Below are 21,602 nucleotides of genomic sequence, written 5' to 3' on the forward strand. Positions count from 1 at the left end.
TAAAAACGGAATTTCAATTTTATTTTTGAATTTTTTAAATACAAAAATGTAAATATTATTTTTATTTCGTGAGGAGAACAAGAGCATAGCTCGATGAAGGATCCCAACTCAAGTAATTCGCAAAATACTTCTAAAAATATGCTCGAATAATGACAGGTTAGCATGTGACTTCAAGCATTGAATAGATCCTGGCAAAGTATATGAGCCAATAAAGCTCAAAGGAATCGATGATTGAGCTTGAATAATGAATGGTTAACATCATCCATAAGAGCGTGAGTTTCTCATGGGTGTGCATGAGCTTCGTCTCAATGAATTTCCAATACGCAAACTTCATCTTAACATGTTTATCATGCCACAACACGAGCTTTCCATTTGTGAGAGGATAAGCTCCCAAAGTGCGAGCTTTGCCTTGATGAGCTTCTATTACACGAATTTCTTCTCAATGTGCTTCTCATTCAAGAGCACGAGCTCCTCATAAGCAAGCACAAGATCCCTCATATGTGAAATTCGTCCCAAAAAGCTTTCTTAAATCTCTCTAAAAGGAGAAGAAAAACTCTACATATAACGATCACAAGCTTCGAATGCTAGAGCTCATATTCGACAAATTTATGATAAAATGAAATAAAAATGTTGACGTAGATTTTCGTCAACTAAAGCAAGAGCAATTTAAAGAACTAATAATAAAATGAACACGATAAGATTTTTTGCGTGGTTCAGTAGTTAATTTTACCTAGCCCACGAGTCACTTTTATTTATATATATATATATATTCAATTCTTGGTTAAAGCTTTAAAAGTAATTTCACAAAGTGTGTTTGATACAAGAAGTGAGTATGAAAAACTAAATGATCGATAACTAGCCTATTTATAGAGAAAATGGTCACAGATTCTCCTCCCACTATTTTAGGGGAGGTTACAAGATATTTCATTTGAATTCAAAATAAAAAATCATAAATAAATAATAAAAATAAACTAAATATCTACTTAGTTCCTTACAAAGTGGAACCATGATTTAAATTTAAATCATGATATCTATTATGATTTTTTTGGGCTTTTAACACATTTTTGAGCTAACTCATGTACATATTCTCTAAGCTGAGGTAGTGGATCCCTCACGAGCAAACCCTCTCAATTTTTATGTAAGCTTCTCGACACTGCTCTGAGCTGGTACACATTACCGAGCTATTGCGTATTACAGTATATTCCTTAGCCAATTAAATGTTACACAAGAGTTTCTGCAGTATTCTCTTTTTCAAACTTGATATATTTCCCGAGTTAATTTTATTCATCTAAAAAATTGGGTAACATTTTTCCCCTCAAAAATATATGCTCGTATCCTTTGGGAGAAATTTTTAGACTGCCATCTTTGGAAATTGTGCCTACATACCACTCTCGAGTATAGAATACGTACCATTTTGTCATTAAGCACTTTGTTGGTACTTGACCATTTGTCACTGTGCACGTTCCTTCAATCCCCTTTCTTTGCCGCCATTTGAAAAAAAAAACCCTAGCCATTGATCACTTTTCATTTTATTTTAATGGCTCGGATTAGTTCTTGAATTTATTTTATAAATACATATTTTCCCTTCTCTTTCTCTTCTCGCTTTATTTTTCTATCTTCTTCTTTGTGTTTCCTATGAAAAACTAGAGATTTTTTTTCCTTTACTTCAATTAGTTTTCCACATCAACACCAAGTTTTCTTAAGGATTACTGATTTTCTCACCCTCATCATCGATTGCAATACCACTTTTTGCGTAAGTTTCCAAAATCCTTGTTATGTGAATTTATTTTTTACTATTTATGAATATTCTTGACTGTTCTTGATACAAAATAATGAAAAACAAGCTTTTGATCTGATTTTGGGAAAAAGGAATACCAAAAAATTTGTTTATGAGTACAATTTATGGGTTCTCATAGGGTTTTGTAGTAAAGAAGTAATGAGAAATTATTCTGGAACTATGGAACGTGTATAGGGATTTTATCGGATCATTTTTGGTAATTGTACCTTTTTATAGGAAAAAGTGTATTAAGTAGTAGGTAGCTTTTTAGGGTTTTCAAATCATAGGTGAAAGCCAAGTTGGGCCTATATTCGAGGTCCAGTGGATTTTTCGAGTTTGCTACCTAATTAGAATAACATCTTCTTAGCTCGGTTATCTTATCCATTGAGCATCTTTCATATATTCAGCTCGGCTATTAACCCTTTTGAGCTATTTTTTCCATGCGAGAGACCCTCACCTTTGCCTTTCTCTTGCTATATGTCATAGTCTGCATACGAGAAGAACTGGTGGGAGTTCTCAGCTTTTGCCATTTCGTATTGTAAGAAATATCCCCAAGTAGAATCTCCATTTTTCCAAAACCAAAGACTTATTCGAGCGCACGAACAATGGGTAAAAAGTCAAAACATAGTTACCTCCTGTAGACCTCAACTCGAAGAAGTTTATGAAGCCAAGAGAAAATGACTCCGTCTCACTGCGTGACCCGAGCCATTTTTTGTTAGCCAAATGCCATTAGCTTGACCTTTAGATCCAAAATTAATAGTTTCCATCGCCTTCAAACCAGGTGAATCAAAATTCGAGATAATGAAATAAACTCAATAATACAAACCTTAAAGGCTAATAAAAAATCACATACATAGTATAGTATGAAGAAAAATCTTGGAAATTTAAATATTGAAACAAGATCTAGAAATGATGTAAAATGGAGAGTAAAATTTCACCTCCTAGGTAAATAAAATCCTTACATAAAATGTAACTAGGCCTGGCAATTCGTGTTATCGTGTCGACACGATTATGACACGACACGATTAGAGTAAACACGAACACGACACGATTATTATTCTTGTCAGAAATCCAAACCCGTACACGACATGATTATCTTAGTAGGTCACACGACACGACACGATAACACGTTTAATAAATTTGTCATTTGACACAAATCTAAAACTGACACGATTAATACACAATTAAACGTGTAATGACACGACACGAAATTGACATGAAATTGACACGATTAACATAATATAAATAAATTAAAATGTTTATATCATCTTAAACGTGTCTTAAGCGTGTCATTTTCGGGTTAAGCGTGTTGACCCGAAAATGACACGTTTAATAAACATGCCGACACGATTATGACACGAAAATTAAATGTGTCACCCAAACCCATTTATTTCGTGTCGTTTTCGAGTCGTGTCATCGTGTCGTATCGAAAATTGCCAGCCCTAAATGTAACAGAACTATCAAAGATGAAAACACAAAATATAATTGCAAAAACGAAATTAAAAAAATATATCTTATATAGTTAGGATTTTAGAGAGATACTTTGAATTAGATAATTTAGTCTTCAAATTTTGGAAAACATCAAAATGCTTATATACGAGATAGAAAAAAGTTACATTTTAAAAAAAAATTATTAAATATTACAATCAATGATATATACATTGTAGTACAAAACATGTCAATGATTCCTAATTCTATTTACAATATAACTCTAACCCAACATAGCCCACAGAGCTTGATCTTGATATTGCAATGTTGATAGCACATTCTTGTTATAATCTTAGAGAGAAGTAGTGTTGAAATTCTTTCTTCTGAGATAGAAAATAATCTTAGAGAGAAGCAGACATGAACACCACTACCAATATCTGAGATAGAAAATAATTACTTTTGGATTGAAGATGTTTGGTACAATATAAAGAGGATATGAATTGTTTGTAAAATTCCATTGCTTAATATGAATTGTTTAATAAAAGTTGTACGTCTAAGATCATGCATAATCATGTACTATCCATGTATTTGTGATCATACAAATAATTTTTTCTTTAAAAAGTATTTTATAATATTTTAAATAAGTTTAGATTTTTCTTGTTCATCAAAAGGAAAAAGATTTATCACTCATAATTTTATATTTCATCAATTTTCTTTTTAAGGAGGTTTCTACTTGCTTTGCTAGTATATATAAAGAGTTCATGAACATTATCATTGTGCTTTTGAAAGTTCTTGTGTTATTTTCTGTGGACCAAATATATATTCAATTGAAATTATATTTTTCTTATTTGAAAATAGAAAGCTCATTTAATATAATAAAGAGAGGAGAAGAAAAAGGAAAGATTGAGTCAAAGAAAAAATTAAAAGGAAAAATATTTATATAAAAAAAGTTGAAATTAAATGTCACCTCACTTGAGATAACTGAGCGGTCTGGGCCAAATTTCATTCAATCTTGAAAGACTTTGCACACCAAAATTAAAGTAAGAAAAGTGATTTTCTATGACATGTTCCGAGAAAAGGGAACGGTCTTTGACAATTTTTTTTTTATATACATAATTAATAATCTTAATTGTTTCATGACGTAGAAATAAGAACATAACAAATACAAGTCTAGCTACTATCCTAAATTACTGTTCTCACAAAGTTTTTTTAAAAAATTTGTTTGGTGGGGTCTGGTCTCAAATTTTCAAATATTAAAGCATCTCCATAGAATGCTATAAAAGTTATTTTTTAGTTTATTTTTATAATATGAAATTCTCTAAAATATGTGCAAAATTTTATTTATGCTAAAAGTTGTATTAAATTTGACTAAAAATATAACATTTAACATATTTGACTCCTAATAAATATCACATTTTTTAATTACTCATTTATCATTCATTAATACAGTTTATTAATTTAAAAGAGTTTTTAATTTTTAATATATCTTTTAATAATTAAAAAAATAATTGTTTTGTATATTTTCAATAAGCATTAATAGTTATATTGACTTTTTTAGCTAGTTTGCACCTTGTGCATTTGAGTATAAACGTAAAAAGTTGGTCAAATATAACATTGACACACACTAAAATCTCCATAAAGTGTTGCTCTATATTGGAATAACTCCCGAATAGTCATAAAAATTTTTTGTCACAACTTGTGATCATTTATAAATAGGAATAAACTTTACATTGTAATAAATTATAATATTTTTTGGTCTCTCCTTTAGAAAATATGTCTCCACACAGTTATAATTGTGTTAATATTAAATATACTTATATATATATATTGTTGACGGCATTTTTCGTCAACTAAAAACAATAACAATTAAGGAAATGTATAATTCAGAAAGAAAAGAAAAAACAAAGATTTTTACGTTGTTCGATAGTTAAATCTATCTTGTCCACGAGTCACTTTTATTTATCTTTCCGTGTTAAAGCTTTCAGAGCAATTTCATAGAGTTTTTGCATAAAATAATTGTGTGTGTTCTCTAAAGACCATTGTCTAGACTATTTATAGGCCTGTTACATCAAAATATCCTCCCTTAACTTTAGGGAAGTTACAATATATCATATTTGAGTTTGAAATATAAATTTGCACATTAAAATACAATTAATTGCATTAATTATAAATAAATATCTCTAAGCAATAGGATTGATTACACAGTTTAAATTAAATCCCCATGATTGCAGGGATTTTACAGCTGGACATGCAATTTTGAGCCTGCTTCATGTATCGAGTTCAACGTGACTCCAATGTAAACTGTCAGACTTTCGAGAATACCCTTTGGAATAAGCCTTTGCGTTCGAGCTCGCCTTATAGGCTCGAGTACGAATGACGTGGCGCCTTAGCGCGACTGACTATTAGCGTAAGTAGTCATGCAGACTGCTCTTTACATATTTAATCTTCACAATTACGAGCCTACATTTTGAGGATGCTTTTCATATCTTCGAAATTTGGGTGCAACATTTTGCCCCCGAAAAAGTGTCATCTCGAGCCCCATGAGAATGAAACTTTTGAACTTCTCTTTCAAGAAATGTGCCCACCTACCACACTCGAGTATGCACACGTGTCATCAGAGGAATTGAAGTTTAGAGTACTCAAGTACTCTTTTCTACCCATGCTCTTTCATTTGCCATCTTTTTGTTGCCATTCTTCAGGATTGAATGTGGTCCCTTGGATCACATTTTAATTTTATTTCAAGGGCCAAGATTCACTCGGAAACTTCCGTTTTAAGCCTATTTAACCCCCTTTTCTCTCATTCTTCATCATTTTCACTACCTCTTCTAAAAAAACTAGACCGTTTAAGCCTCCTTGCATGTTCTCTTCGAAGAAAAAGAAAGATATCTCCAAAATCCCTCAATTTCTCACTCGATCTCCATTCGAAAACGAGTTCCCAAGGATTTCCTTGTACAAATATTACTAGTTGATACTCTAGTTTCCTCATCAACTTCCAACGTGCAAGTCTCTAATTTCTCTTTATTATGAATGCTTTTTTTAGGCATTCTTGATTCTGTTCTTAGGGATTTATAGGAAAAATGGGTATTTTGGTTTGTTTCTCTAAGATATTTAGGGATAAAAATAGGTTCGTATAGGGTAAATATGGTTAAAATGGAATCTTTTTTGGGTTTTAGGCAGGTTAAACACAGGTATCGTGTAGAACAAGAAATAGGCTTTTAAGAATAGGGTTTTAATGCAAGTATTTCAATACTAACAACTTTTTAGGTAACTGCCCATTTTCCTAAAAAAATCAGGGTAGCCCAAATTGGAAATTAACTATCCACTTCTTGTGGATACAATCTCGATACTCTGAGCCTATTTTAGCTCAATTACATCGAACCTTTAGCCTCGTTATTTCGAGCTTTCAAGCTCGAATTTTTGAGTTATTCTTTCCAATTTTATTCTTTTAAAATTTTGGGCCCTCATCTTTTTCTTTGTTGCTAGATGATGTAATTTCCAGAGAATTAGTGGGGGCCTGAATTTGTCATTCCATACCAACCTCCACACCCTCGAATTGAATCTCCATTTTCACGCAACCAAAGACTGATTCGGGAATACGAAGAACGATCTGAGCGCGAGGACGTCAGTGCCCATTTTTGACGTCAAATGTTTGAGGTTCAAGAAAGACAAAGAAGGATATTGCGAGTAGATATTTATCCCAATCCTAACCAAGAAATTAGGCCCATTCCTCTAGATCCTAAACTTAGGATCACCGTTGCCTTTCATCCTAACGAACTCTCTTTTAAGATCATGTAAAGTTCTTCAAGCCACCCTTCTAAACAGCTAGGCCCAAAAATTTCTTCCACCCCTGCCTTGGGAAGTACTTTTTCGTAGCTGAACATTATAAAAGAACCAATACTTCCACGAGGCAGGTTTCAAACATCTTGTCCTGCCACAACTTGAGGTTATCTACCAAGTTTGTGTGCTGATCTCCCAGCTTCGAGGAAATGAGCTGTGTTTGCTCCGGGTGAAGACCACCAGAAGAGAAAATACAAAATCGGGGCTTGGAGTCACGAGCACATGTGGGATGAAGCACTCCTCCCCTTGAAGGATTACTTCAGAAATTTTACCGATTGGGTCAGTATGGCCTCTTTACTTCTCTAGTCCAAATCATATCGATTCCTAGCGGCACTGAGGTCGCTATACCATGAAATGTCATGGGAGGGACCATCGACTTACGAGATCTTATATCTCTTTTATCTTAAAAGCAACCCTACTCGAGCTCAAGGTGGGGATGACTTCTTTTACTTGTCAAGCTACCCCAAAGAAAGAAGGCTGTTCGAAGATATACTGAATCATCCTCTGAAATTTAAGACACAGTCTCGACCAACGGGCTCGATCCATCCAAGTTCTACTCCTTTGAAAGACTCCATAAGTTTTTATTCTGTATTTTCTAATTTCAATCTTTTCCTTTTTGAGCTCGAATGTTCATCCCAATTGTTTATGCAGCCAACTTTGACCACCCGAAGCCCACCAAAGACATGGTGGATCACAAGAAAGCAATGATGGGGCTTCTGTAGGGAAGAAGGTCTCTTCACTACCTCCTTCACGAAGACAAGCTCCGCTTGTGTGGTGTTCTTGTCGAGGGCGAGTCTACAGATGATGTTGGGACTCATAAATATGCGAGATGGGAGAATGTCCCGATCCCAACATCCAAACCTCCTTCAAAGAAAAGGAAAGTGGGTTTGAGCTTGAGGGCTTCTGCTCCTTCTCCCTCTGAACCATTGGGCTCAGGGAACGAAGCCCAGAACGAGGCTTTTCCTGGCCTATCCGATGGAGGTAAAGTAGTCATTGTTATGTCTAACTGGTCCCCTACTCTCCTTGAGCGAGAACCCAACGTTTCAATTCCCTTTAAAATCCCTGAGTGTAATTTTATGACATAGTTAGGGGTAGACTTTAAGGTATATAGGAATGATAGTTGGCTCGTAGAATCCCAAACAATGTATAACATTAATGAGGTATGGGAAGGTATGGGGCTACAATATGGCTCGAACGAGTGGAGAGATTTCTCTGAATTGTCCCCCACTTTCTGAGGTGAGGAACCTGATTCTCATACTATCGAAATTTCCTCAGAGGACATAGATATTTCTTGGACCTTAAGTTCTAACCAGGGTGAACCCTCCAGTTAGGCTTCTTTTCGAATGTTGTACTTACTTTTGAACTAATTGTGAATAAATACTGATGTTTTTCTTTCCATTTACAAGTGAAATGGATTCAAATCTCGACAACATCCTCGTAATGCCCCCAAGGCTTGGTATCCTCGAAGAAAGACGCTCCACCTCCTCCTTCTAAGATCAGTAAGATCTCCGAGGGTCCTTTTGTGGCGGTCTCGGAGGTTCATTCTTCTGCTCCAAAGATAAAGACTCCTTCACCTCCTTCGAAGTCGAAGACTCCCCAAACTCCTCCTTCCCCCAGCCAAACTCCTACTGGGAGTAAAGGAAAAACGGTTGCTGACCTCGCTGTAATGAGGCCAGCTAGCACTCCTGTTCCCACCGTGACCTATAAATTCTCAGCCTCAACTCACGATCGAGAATTTGTCTTGGACAGCGAGGCTGGTGCCTTGGGAGCCGACCTGAGCTTCGAACTCCTTTCCCGAGCAGGTCGGTCTTTAAGTAATCTTGAAGCTCCTATTTGTAGGATTTTGAGGGGTAATAACACCAATGCCCTATTCGATCAGGGCCATGAGCTCGGGTTTTTGGTAAGATGTTTTTCAGACGTAAATATACCACTATCTTGCCTTGTTGCCTGCCTAACTCCTTGTTTACTTCAGGCATTCCTTGGGTTCATACGCCAATGGCCCCTTTTATCAACAAAGGTGGCCACCAGTGAGAGGCTTGCCTTTGACGCCAAGGCAACTCAGATCAGGGGCGAGGATGCCTTGAAAGAGGTTAAAGGCAAGCTCTCTTCTTTCGAAGCGGAGGCCAGTCGTCTGATGATCAATTTAGACATAGTCAAGGCCAAGCTCGATACGAAGACTACCAACTTTGATGCTGCCAAGACCGAGCTCGATATGAAGACTGCCGAGATCGAACGCCTTCAGGCTCTGACAGTCAAACTTGAGGAGGAGAAAAAAGCCACATATGATGTCCTCGAAGAAGAAAATGCTTGTCTTCTGGAGGAGCTCAAGGTGAAAAAGGAGTGGTCTACAGACATGGCCATGTACGTATTTGGTCCATGAATCTGGAGATTGACACTTCTTTTTTGATGGACAAAGAGGAGGCCTTCTTGGCCAAATGGCGAGCTTGATTGGCAGAGGAAATAGTGAGTGATGTGATCGCAGTTGAGGATGGAGGTGAAGCGGAGAAGGGCGAGGATGTCGAGTCTACCCTTGCACTGAAGGAGTAATTAATTTTGTGTCCTTATTACAAGGGTTTTGTCCCTTATTTTTTTGTTGACATGTATTTTACTAAAGTCCTTTAGGTTTAAACAATTTATAGCTCGAATTGGTGGCCTATTTCATTATCTTTTATTTGTTTAATTATTTTTCTAACTTTTTAAAGTATTTTGACACTTAATTCTCAGTCTCAAAAATTTTATATGTGTTGTCTACTTTACTTTTGCCATCATGTGACGCACTGTAACGCCCTGGCTACCCCAGAACAGTTACGGTGAACCGGAAATTCGACCCGCTACCCGAGTCCTTTGGTTAAAAACGTGATCTAGGTGTCGTTAACAGGTTAAGGCGCAAAACCAGTAAAAAGGAAAGGGCAATTTTCACTAAGTAAATAAATTGCTCATGAGCCTTTTAAAATGTTTACAAGTAGTTTGTAATACAAAAGAGTTGCTACAGTTCCATATATACAATCTCCGCCGGCCTAAGCGGCAAAAATAGGGTAAACCCCTAGTCCCTCTGAGAACTCCTTGACCGTGGCGGTCAAGCGGCCCTGTATGTACATCACACCGCCCAAGCTCTCCACTCAAGGTTGGCCAAGCTTTTCCTTTCCTTTACCTGCACCACATAGCACCCATGAGCCAAGGCCCAGCAAGAAAACACAGTAAAGCGCGATATAATATCAACAACGGTCATAGTAACCATTCAGGACTATCAGTCCAACAAATAGGTGACAATAGCCAAAAGTCACAATAATGAGCATCGCTCCCTCTAGCCATGTGACGATAGGGTCACCAGGGCTTAATCGATAAGTGTTTCATTCATAAGTTTTCTTAGGACAGGTGCAAGGTGATTAGTCACCAACATAACCTTCCTCACGACTCTAGAGTCGAATCTACAGACAACGTCCCTTAGCCTTGTGACAAACGGTCACCGGGGTCATATACCTTGGCTATAATCATCTGGTCGTAGACCAGGCAAGCGCTTATATGTTCATCGACCCTAGGGCCGGTCCCGCATTAATGCCATAGAGTCATTCAATGCGTGATCGTCGACTTTAGAGTCGGTCCCTGACTAGTCAGTGTCTCAAACAGGTAATTCGCGTTCACTAGCATTTAATATGCAATCCGTGTCCACATATATCAATCAACATGCCTTAATATCAAACCATGCATGTCATATACCTATACAGGGTGCAGCTGTATTCATACACTGTTTTCTTACCTCAGATTCGAGCTAGAAAGATTAAAAGAACGGCCCGCGAGAACGATCAACCTTTAATCCTTTAGCGGTCACCTAATTAAAACCAAACATGAGACATCATTAATAATAATGATCAACATAGGTTCCCACACCAATATCTAGCCTCCGGAAGACCAATCCCAACCAATCCAAGTAGTAGGAACACTCCCGAGGCCTAAAACTAAGTTCCCGGGGTCAAAACGAGCAAACGGGGCGAAAACAGGGCAAGGGCTGCGGCCCGGGCACCTTGGGCCGCGGCCCCCAGGGTTCCCAGAGGCAAGGGCCGCGGCGCCCCCCAACTAGGGCCGCGGCGCCCAGCAGGCACAAAGCCTCCACCTGCTTCTTCAAAGAAGGGCCGCGGCGCCTCAAGAACAGGGTCGCGGCTCTCCACCCTGGGCCATTCCCAACCGCGATTTTATCACTCCAAAGCCTCCAAAATCATACCTAAACATTCCCCAATCATCAAAACAAAGTTCCCAAGCTTCCCCATGCATCAAAACCCTCAAAACCCAAGGTTCAAACGAATCGGAAACTCAAAAATTCACAAAATCAATTCAAAGCTTAGAAACTCAGAAAACTCAAAACTTAAACCTTGATTACCTTCGATTGGGTTGTTTTCCATCAAATCCTTCGGTTAAGAAGCTTCTAATCTTTCCTAGGATCGCTACGCCTCAATCCTCGCTTGATTTCGACTCCCAGAACACGAGATATCCTCGAATATGCTCAAACGGTAAAACGGGCTAACAAAAGGAAGAACGAGAGGTTTTCTTAATGTACGTTCTATCTGACAACTACTTCAAGCTTAAGTAACCTCAAATAAAACCTGGTGCTCGGGGTCCCGAAAACACCCCCGGGGACACTATAGTCAAAACCTCCAAAATTTCACCCTGATCTCAAATATTCCCAATTTATCATCAAGTGAACATTTCTATTACCCCAAAATTGACCCCATTATGGTAAAACCGCTAATCCATTATATATGACCGTCTCATGCTGAATAGCTCGAATATATCTCCATAATAATGGGATCTCATTCACAAATTAAGTTATGCACCCAAACACACAAATTCACCCTCAATGGGCCAAATTAGCAGAATAGCATAATTATTTAAATGTGGACCCGCATGCACGCATATAACATCATATCATAATATAATTCACATATACATGCATAAACACATTTAATGGCGTAATTAAACAATTATGGCCCTCCCGGCCTACTAATCCAGCCATAAACCATAACAGAGAATCCGGGGCGCTACACGCACCATGTTTACTTGTCGAAGCATTTTGTGCATTTATTATGTGGCTTTTGACTTACTTGTTTATTCATACAAATAGATTTCGAGCTTATCTCGAATTTTCATATAATCATACATGGTTTATTCGTTTGTTCTTGGTTCGATCTCGTTTTAATCAAGGTCGATTTCTACTTGCACCATGTATCTTCTCTTTTGCAAAATACTTGATGGTGTGTAGAGTTATTTGCCTTGTTGTGTCTTGTTTGGTAACAGTTCCTTATCCTTATCCACGATGATAGTTTCATAGTTCCAAGGTTGAAATCGTATGTTGCAAAAAAAAAAATATTTGGACTAGGCACTGATCGAGTTCGTGCTTGGTTTGTTATCCTTGCACTAGTTATTTTTGTTTTATTATATTTTTTCGAGCCTGTGGTATCACCATGGTATACCACTTATGCCCCCTTAAAATTCTATGATTGTAAAATCTTAGGTTATTAAATATTCGAGAGCAAGCAAAAAATAAAAAATAAAAATAATGAAAATGGATAATGTTTTATTGATGAATGGCCTCGTTAAAACCTTCAAGAGCAAACCCTGTGGGAAAATATCATGAAGGAAAAAGAGTTCCTGTGGGAAAATACAAGCTTGGTTACAGCTAAATAAACATCATTCCATAATTTATTGATAATATGGTCGTAGATGTTCAACGTTCCAAGCTTGTGGTACCAATTCTTCATTTAGTTGAGCGAGTTTATAGACTCCAGGTCGAATGATGGATTCAATTTGGTAAGGTCTTTCCTAATTAAGCCCGAGCACGCCTACTGATGTATCTCATGTGACCAAAAATACTCTTCTAAGCACCAAGTCTCCCAATCCAAAGCTTTTGTCTCGAACCCTCTTATTAAAGTATCTTGTGGCGCATGGCTGATACGCGACATTATTAAGCTAAGCTTCGTCTCGCTTTTCCTCTATAAGATCTAACGATTCTTCGAGCTAGGATTGGTTTGAGTCTTGTGAATACACCTCACATCTTAGTGTTAGAAACTCAACCTCGATTGGCAACATGACCTCGCAGTCGTAAGCTAACGAGAAGGGCCTGTGTTTAGTCGAAGTTTGAGCTGTCGTTCGATAAGCCATAGCACTTGTGGTAATTCTTCTAGCCATCTTCCCTTTATCTCATTGAGTCATTTATTTATCAAACTTTTAGGGTCTTGTTTACAACGTCGACTTGACCAGTTTCCTGTAGATGAGCTATTGAGGAGAAGCTTTTTATTATCCCTTTCCTTTAACAGAACTGAGTGAACAGTTCGTTGTTGAATTGGGTTCCATTATCTGAAACTATCTTCCTTGGTACCCTATATAGGCATATTATGTTTCTTACCACGAAATTAATGGCTTTTTTTTTAAGTGATAGTGGCTAGAGGTTCAACTTTGGTCCATTTGGTAAAATAGTCCACTGCCACAACTGCGTACTTAACTCCACCTTTTCTCGTTGGTAATGATCCTATGAGGTCTGTCTCCCATACTGTGAATGACCATGGGGAGCTCATCATGGTGAACTCGGTTGGTGGAGCTCGTTGTATCAACCGAAGTGTTGACACTTGTCGCAACGCTTTACATACTCAAACACGTCCGCCTTTAGAGTAGGCCAGAAATACCCTTGCCTTATTACTTTTTTGGAGAGGCTATGCCCCCCAACGTGATCTCCGCAGAACCCTTCATGAATTTCTTCAAGGATTCTTTTTGCTTCAGGCGAAGTTACACATCACAATAAATGCATGGAATATCCCCTTCGATACAACTTTCCTTCCAAGATATTATATCTTGGTATTTGATACATCAACTTTCGAGCTTTATTTTGGTCATCTAGGAGATCGGTGGTTTGGAGATAGTCGATTATAGGTGTCATCCATGCTGGTTATGCGTCAATCATGTCAACCTCGTTGGTTTCTAGCTCGATGATACTTGGCTGTAGTAAAAACTCTATTGGGACCACATTGAGTGTGTCGGCCTCCCTGGTTGTTGCAAGTCGAGCCAAGGCATCTGCATTTGAATTTCGTTCTCTTGGGACTTGTTCAATTGTATAAAATTAAAATTGGCCAAATGTTGTTTTTACCTTGCCCAGGTATGCAACCATTTTCGTTCCTCGAGCTTGGTATTATCCTAGAACTTGGTTTACCGCAAGTCGTGAATCACTATAACAATGTATTGACTTATCTTTTTACTCAGTGGCCACCTGGAGTCCAGCTAGTAGTGCTTCATATTTAGCCTCGTTATTGGATGCATCGAATCCAAATCTCAACACTGAATGATATCTATGTCTCGATGAGGTGATGAGTATAATCCCTGCCCCCGATCCATTCTCATTGGATGATCCATCGACGTAAAGTCTCCACAGCTTCTGAGCTATGGTTATGACTTCCTCATTGGATATTCCTGCGCATTCTACTATGAAATTGGCCAGCACCTGTCCTTTTATAGTCGTCCTTGGGTGGTATATAATTTTGAATTGCCCGACTTTGACTGCCCACTTCAATAGTCTACTAGATGCCTTGGGTTTTCAAAATATTTGCCTCAATGGTTGATCAATCATCAAATGTATTGAGTGCGCCTAGAAGTAAGGTCGCAGTTTTCGAGATGAGTGCACTAGGCATACCGCAAGCTTCTCCATAAGGAGGTACCGGGACTCAGCTCCCAAGAGTCTTTTTCTGATATAGTAAACTAACCTTTGTACCTTTTTGTCCTCCCGCACTAACGCACTGATGGCATGCTCGGTTGTAGCGAGGTATAAGTACAATATTTATCCCAACACTGGTTTAGATAAGATTGGTGGTTCAACGAGGTGATTTTTTAAAGCTTGCTCCATCCACTCAAATTTATTGCCCCCTTTGAAAAGGTTAAAAAAGGGTAAACAATTATCAGTGGATTTTGAGATGAACCTGTTTAGAGAGGCCATCCACCCAGTCAAACTCTAAACATCTTTATGCTTTCGAGGTGAGGGAATTTCAATTAAAGCCTTAATCTTGTCTGGACTCGCTTTAATGCCCCGAGCATTCACTATGAACCTTAACAAATTTCCTAACGATACCTCAAATTAGCATTTTTGTGGGTTAAGTTTCATGTTATATTTCAAAGTATAGTAAAACACTCGGTGAGGTCATTGACATGGTTATTACTGTTTTTGGTTTTTACCAGCATATCATCCACATACACTTCCATGTTATTCCCAATTTTCTCATATAGCATATTATTTACCAACCTCTAATATTATTTTAGCTCGAATGACATTACATTGTAGCAATAGAGCCCTTTATCCATCATAAAGCTCGTATGCTCTTGATCGAGAGCATGCATTGCTAGCTAGTTATATCCATAATAAGCATCCATGAATGACATGACGTCGTGTCCCGAGGTTGCATCTATGAGCTAGTTGATCCGAGGTAGTGTAAAATAATCATTTGGGCACGCTTTATTTAGATCCGAATAATCTATACATATTTTACATTTTCCATTCAGTTTAGGAATTAAGACTGAGTTCACAATCCAATCGGGGTAGAAGGCGTCTCTTATAAAACGATTCTCTTTTAATCTATCAACCTCCTCCTTTAGGGATGTTTTCTTCTCATCATCTAGGAGCCTTCTTTTCTGTTGTTTCGGGGGGGGGGGGGGGTGTCAATGTTTAATGCATGGCTTATTATGTTGGGATCAATCCTGACCATATCCGAATGAGACCATGCAAAAACATCTTGATTCTCCTTCAGGAAGCGTATTAATTGCTATTTTGCTTCCTTTTTGAGATTTTTCCCTATCTTTACCACTCTGGTGACATCCTTGTTATCGAGCTGGATGTCTTCGAGCTCCTCTATTAGGCTGAGGTCTGCCTAATCTTCTTCCGCTCTAGAATTGATCTCATCTTCTACTTTGAAAATCCTTTCTTCAATTTCCTTTATTATTATTAGTGTTTGGGCACTAAATTGACTTTTTCCCCCTCATAGAAATACTATAGCATTCTCGAGTCACCAACTGTTCTCCCTTTAGTGTCCTAATTCTGCTAGGCATTGGGAATTTTAATGCTAAATGCCTTTCGGATATCGCTGCCCCTAGCCCAATCAAGGCTGGTCTTTCGAGCAAGACATTATAGGCAGAGGGGATGTTTACTACTGTGAATTCGAACATTCTTGTAACCAAGATTGGGTATTCTCCCAAGGTTACTAGAATTTTGATTGCTCCTGTGTTGGCTATCCCTTCTCCCAAAAATATGTAAAGGGTTGCCTCAAATGCCTTTAGGTCTCATACTTAAAGGCCCATTTTTTCTAGCGTCGCTTTGTAAAGGATATCCATCGAGATCCCGTTATCGATCAGTACTCAGTGGGCTCTTTTGTTAACGAGCTGCATGGTTATGACCAATGGGTCACTGTGAGGAAATTGTACGTGTGAAGTATCTTGTTCTGTAAATGTTATAAGTTGTGTAACGCCCCCAATTACCTAATAAGGCTTAGGGCCTTGATTAGGGGGCCAAGATGGAATATTATGGAGAATTATTTGAATATATGTGATTTAATTATGAAATATGTGTTTATGTGATATATATGTGTATCACTATATGGTTACGTGAGTTATATTATAATATGACTAGATATGCATGTTTAGGTGTATTAAATATGCATGTGGGACCGCTTCTTATTAGAAGGGCAATTTTCGTAAGTTGGCCTGTTACGGGTTTATTTGAAATATATGTGATATATGTATGAGACCACATTATTATGTGGATATATTTGGATTATTCGTCATGAGGCGATCCTGTAACACCCCAACTCCAGGGACCGCTACAGTGCACATTGTAAACAGTGCTAAACTCGCTAACCGAGTCGTTTGGCCATAAACGTGTAACTAAGTATGATTAGCGGTTTAGGGATTAAAAATTTTGGTTAAGATATAATGTTTCACTAGAACGTTTACTGTATACATTGGGATCCCAAAAATATAATTTCAGGGTCTATTACAAGAGAATATTTACAACAGGCCATTCTAAGCGGAAAAACAGGGTTTAACCCTAGTTCCTCTTTCAAACCTCACCCAAGTATTGGTCGAGCAGCTGCATATGTACACGTCATCACCTAAGCTCTCCAACTCAAGGATGGTCCAGCTTCCTTTTGCCTTTACCTGTACCACAAAGCACCCGTGAGCCGAAGCCCAGCAAGAAAACTCATATGCTCATGAACAGTCATATCATGATATCAAATCATATCTGGCATGCCTAGCAAACATAGCTTTATTCAAGCATGCAAATGAATTCAAACAATGCTGGGGTATCCAGGATAAGAAATCCTGCCCTTCTGATTGGATGACTATCAAGTCAATCCTAATCAGATGAGTGTCTCAACACTTGAGGTTCTGGTAAACCATGCTGAGTGACCAACAAGCAAGTCACTACGCGGCTCAGCACCCAAAGCCATGCATATGATGATCAAAATGATCATACAGAGCTCATAGCTCTGATCAGATGAGTGAATATCACTTGAGGTTCTGGTAAACCATACTGAGTGGAAGAGTGGCTGCTGGGTGAGCCACTAGCCTTCAACAAATGAGAGACTGATGGGTAAGTCTCTATTTTAACAAATGAGTGACTGATGGGTAAGCCAAATTCATCGAACTTGAGGTCGGTCCGGCATTAATGCTCTTTGAGTCATCCACTGCAGAAAGTTGATTAGATCTAATCTTTGTTGGCTTGCATTGAACACGCTAAGGCCATCTTGACTAATGAGTCAGCGCAATGTGACCAGTGCTCAGTACCACTACCGAACCTGACTAATGAGTCACAGCTTCACAGTTGATACTAACACCTTTGCCAATTCTGACTAATGAGTCAGTACCATGCACAAGTAAGCATTGCTACCAAACATATATCATATGTCACACATCCAAAGATGAGGCATTCAACATGCTTACTGAACAATTGTGAGCATAATAATGATCATGCACAAACACAGAGACTCAAGCTCTAACCAATCTCATATTCGATATCCATGGCATGCCCTAGTTACATGTTTCTCGTGCATCACATGCATCACACTTAATCATCCAACATGCCTCAATAGTAATCATATGCAAATGAGCAAGATTGCTAAGCATTCATTATGCTATCAATGTTTACATTTAAACATCCAACATGCATCAATAATAGCCATGCATGTCACACATGGGGTGCAGTTTTCTTACCTTGGGTCCAAGCACAGGTTACCAACAAATGAGCCACAAGCACGATCCTGATTCCAAGCCTCTAGTGATAACCTAGTCACAACCACAAATGGTGATCCAATGAGTTCAAGTTCTAAAACCAATCCTTGAACTAAAACTTAGCCTCCAAGACATCAATCCTCACTAATCCGGGTAGTAGGAATGATCCCGATGCCTAAAACCATGTTCCTGGGGTTAAAACACGCAAACGGGCTCAAAAGCCTGCCTAAGCCACGGCCCCCAGCACAACCTGAAGCAAGCGCCGCGGCGCCCAGCAAGAACAGAACTGGGGCACCTGCTTCATCGAGCAAGGGCCGCGGCGCTCAAGAACAGGGTTGTGGCCCAACTTTGGGGCAGCCATTTTCCTTCATTTTTAACCTTTTAAAACCTCCCAAAAACATGTCTAAACATTCCCAAATCAACAAATCAAAGTTCCCAAACTCCCCAATGGTCCAAAACCACCAAAACCTGAGGCTCAAACGAACTAAAAACTCAACGATTCACAAAATCCAATTCAAGCTTAAAAACTTTTAAAAACTTAAAACTTAAACTTTGAATTACCTCCGATTGAGTTGTTTCCAACTAAATCCTCCAGCTAATAAGCTTCTAATTCTCCTTAGGATTGCTATGCCTCGATCCTCGCTTGATTTCGAGTCCTAGAACTCAAGTTATCTTTGAAAACGCGATCGGGAGATGAAAAGAGAACTTTTTGGGAGAGAGAACGTACAGAACGTTCTTTTTATTCTTTTAAAAGGTTACTTCAAGCTTAAGTAGCTTCCAATAAAACCTAGTGCTCGGGGTCCCAAAAACACCCCCGGGGACATTATAGTTAAAACTTCCAAAATTTCCCCCTGATCTTACTAACTCCCAATTTATCACAAAATATTAATTCCCATTACCCAATAACCCGGTAATGCTCTAAATACCCCTTGACTTACTCCAAGTCAAGCTTAAATCCCGTTGTGACTTTCCCACTAGCTTACCTCCTAGGATCGCCTTGTGCTGGGTAACCTTGGCATAACCAAATAATAACAAAGCACCACGCCTATTTCACATATATGCTAAAAATGCCCGAAATAGTCAAAATATGAAAATCGCCCAATTAATCACAAATGGGTTCACATGCATATTTAATACACCTAAACATGCATATTATCATTAAATAGCATAATAAAGTAATTATGGCCCTTCCGGCCTCCTAATCAAGGTCCTAAATCTTATTAGGAAATTTGGGGCATCACAGATCCTATGGAGCAAGATAGTGATCTAGTCATAACGGGATCAAATACCCGACTCAGTGATAACTCTACAAAATAGAGTTATTTTACCATATTTTATATGCTAGTTGTTGCTTAGTTCTTGAGTTTTTAATTGATTTGTTAAGTTTTTAAGTAATTTTGAATTTATTGGGTTTATTTTGATTTTATATATATTTGTGTGTTTTTATAGTTATTTTGTTGTAAAATATTATAGTGAATTATTTGAATTATTGTTGTTTAATTTGAGGTAAAAAATGTTGTTTTATGGAAACTAAATGTTAAATTAAATTAAGTTTTAATTAATATTTTCAAATAATTAATATGATTTATTTTATAATTGAAAATATTTTATCATGACTTAATTTATATTTATTTTGTAGGAATTATGTTGTTTTTTTTGCCTCTTGAAATCCAAGAAGAGAAGAGAAAAAAAAAAGTGGTATTTTTGAGAAATTAAAAGGAAACCTCCAGCTGTGGCCCAATTCCCACGCAGCCCACCAGTGGCCTTCTGCCCAGCCAGGCCCGCCTGGCCTCCTTCCCAGCCACCTGTTGCATTCTCCAGGCCCACGCCCATAGGCCCGTGCCTCCATTTAGCCGCCTGGGCTTCCCACTCCTCAGCAAAGGCCCAACCGAATCACCCCAACATCCAGCTGCCTTCAGCTATTGCACCCCACGCCTGGCCTCCATGTCTTCAGCCAGCACCGAAGCCCACGCCTCACCTCTTGCCCAGCCGGAGACCCACCAGGAAGCCCATAGCCAGCTGCCATTTCCCCTTGAGCCCAACAAAAGCACATTGTCCCCTTGTCCCCTTTGTCTAAAAATGCCACATTTTTACCCCACTTTCTACATATTTTACCCAAAAATCATCATTACACCCTACAATTTACTACTATTTTCCATATTATAATTAATTCAATTAATTTAATCAATTTAATTAATTTAAATTGATTATTTTAATACCTTTTTTTTGGCTATAAATAAGGGAGTTTAGTGCTTATTTTTTAGGGAGGTTACACTACACAAGTTCCACTCTTTCAAGACATCTCTATTCTCTTCATCTTTTTCTTCTTTTTGGCCATTTTTCTATGAGTTTTTAAAGGAAAAATTTGGGAGTTCATCCTCCAAATTTTCCTATTTATGTTTGTAATTTTTAATTTGTATTTGTTATTCTAGTTATGAGTTTCTAATCTTTTTGAGATTATTAAGGTGATGATGAAACAATATCTAACTAGATATTATTTATCTTGTATTTTGATTTCCCATTTATGCAACAAAGTTTATGGATTTTTTGTAATGCCCCAAATTTCCTAATAAGGTTTAGGACATTGATTAGGAGGCCGAGAGGGCCATAATTGATTTATTATGGTATTTATTGAATACATGCATGTTAATGTGAATTATATTATTATATGATGATAAATGCATGCATACTGGTGTATTTATAATTATAAGGGCATTTTGGTAATTTGGCCTATTGGGTGCGTATTGTAATTTGTGAATGAGATTTCATTATTATGGAGATATATTCGAGCTATGCGGCATGAGACGATCTTAGATTATGAGTTAGCGGTTTTATCATAACGGGGTCAACTTTGGGGTAATAGGAATGTTTATTTGGTGATAGATTGGAAATATTTGAGATCAGGGTGAAATTCTGGAAGTTTTGACTATAGTGTCCCCGGGGGTGTTTTCGGGACCCCGAGCACTAGGTTTTATTTGAGGTTACTTAAGCTTGAAGTAGCTTGTCAGATAAGAACGTACGTTAGAAACTTCTCGTTCTCTCTCAAAACAGTCTGTTTTACCGTTTGAGCCTTTTTGAGGAAATCTTGAGTTCTAGGAGTCGGAATCAAGCGAGGGTCGAGGCATAGCGATCCTAGGAAAGATTAGAAGCTTCTTAACCGAAGGATTTGACGAGAAACAACCCAATCGAAGGTAATCTAAGTTTGAAGTTTTAAGTTTTTAAAGTTTTTAAGCTTAGAATTGGACTTTGTTAATTGTTGAGTTTTTGGTTGGTTTGAGCTTTGGGTTTTGAGGGTTTTGGAGTATTG

The 21,602-nt window shown here is 38.0% G+C and overlaps 1 long non-coding RNA gene across 1 annotated transcript; it reads left to right on the plus strand.

Moving 5' to 3' along the window:
• The first annotated feature begins 1,623 nt into the window (after positions 1-1,623).
• On the plus strand, positions 1,624-20,848 carry LOC133833908 (uncharacterized). Its single transcript, XR_009893203.1, has 2 exons — positions 1,624-1,753; positions 19,935-20,848. It is a non-coding gene; the product is annotated as an uncharacterized LOC133833908 (long non-coding RNA).
• The last annotated feature ends 754 nt before the right edge of the window (positions 20,849-21,602 follow it).

The sequence above is a fragment of the Humulus lupulus genome, chromosome 5, assembly GCF_963169125.1.
Source record: "Humulus lupulus chromosome 5, drHumLupu1.1, whole genome shotgun sequence".
In the NCBI taxonomy this organism is placed as follows: domain Eukaryota; kingdom Viridiplantae; phylum Streptophyta; class Magnoliopsida; order Rosales; family Cannabaceae; genus Humulus; species Humulus lupulus.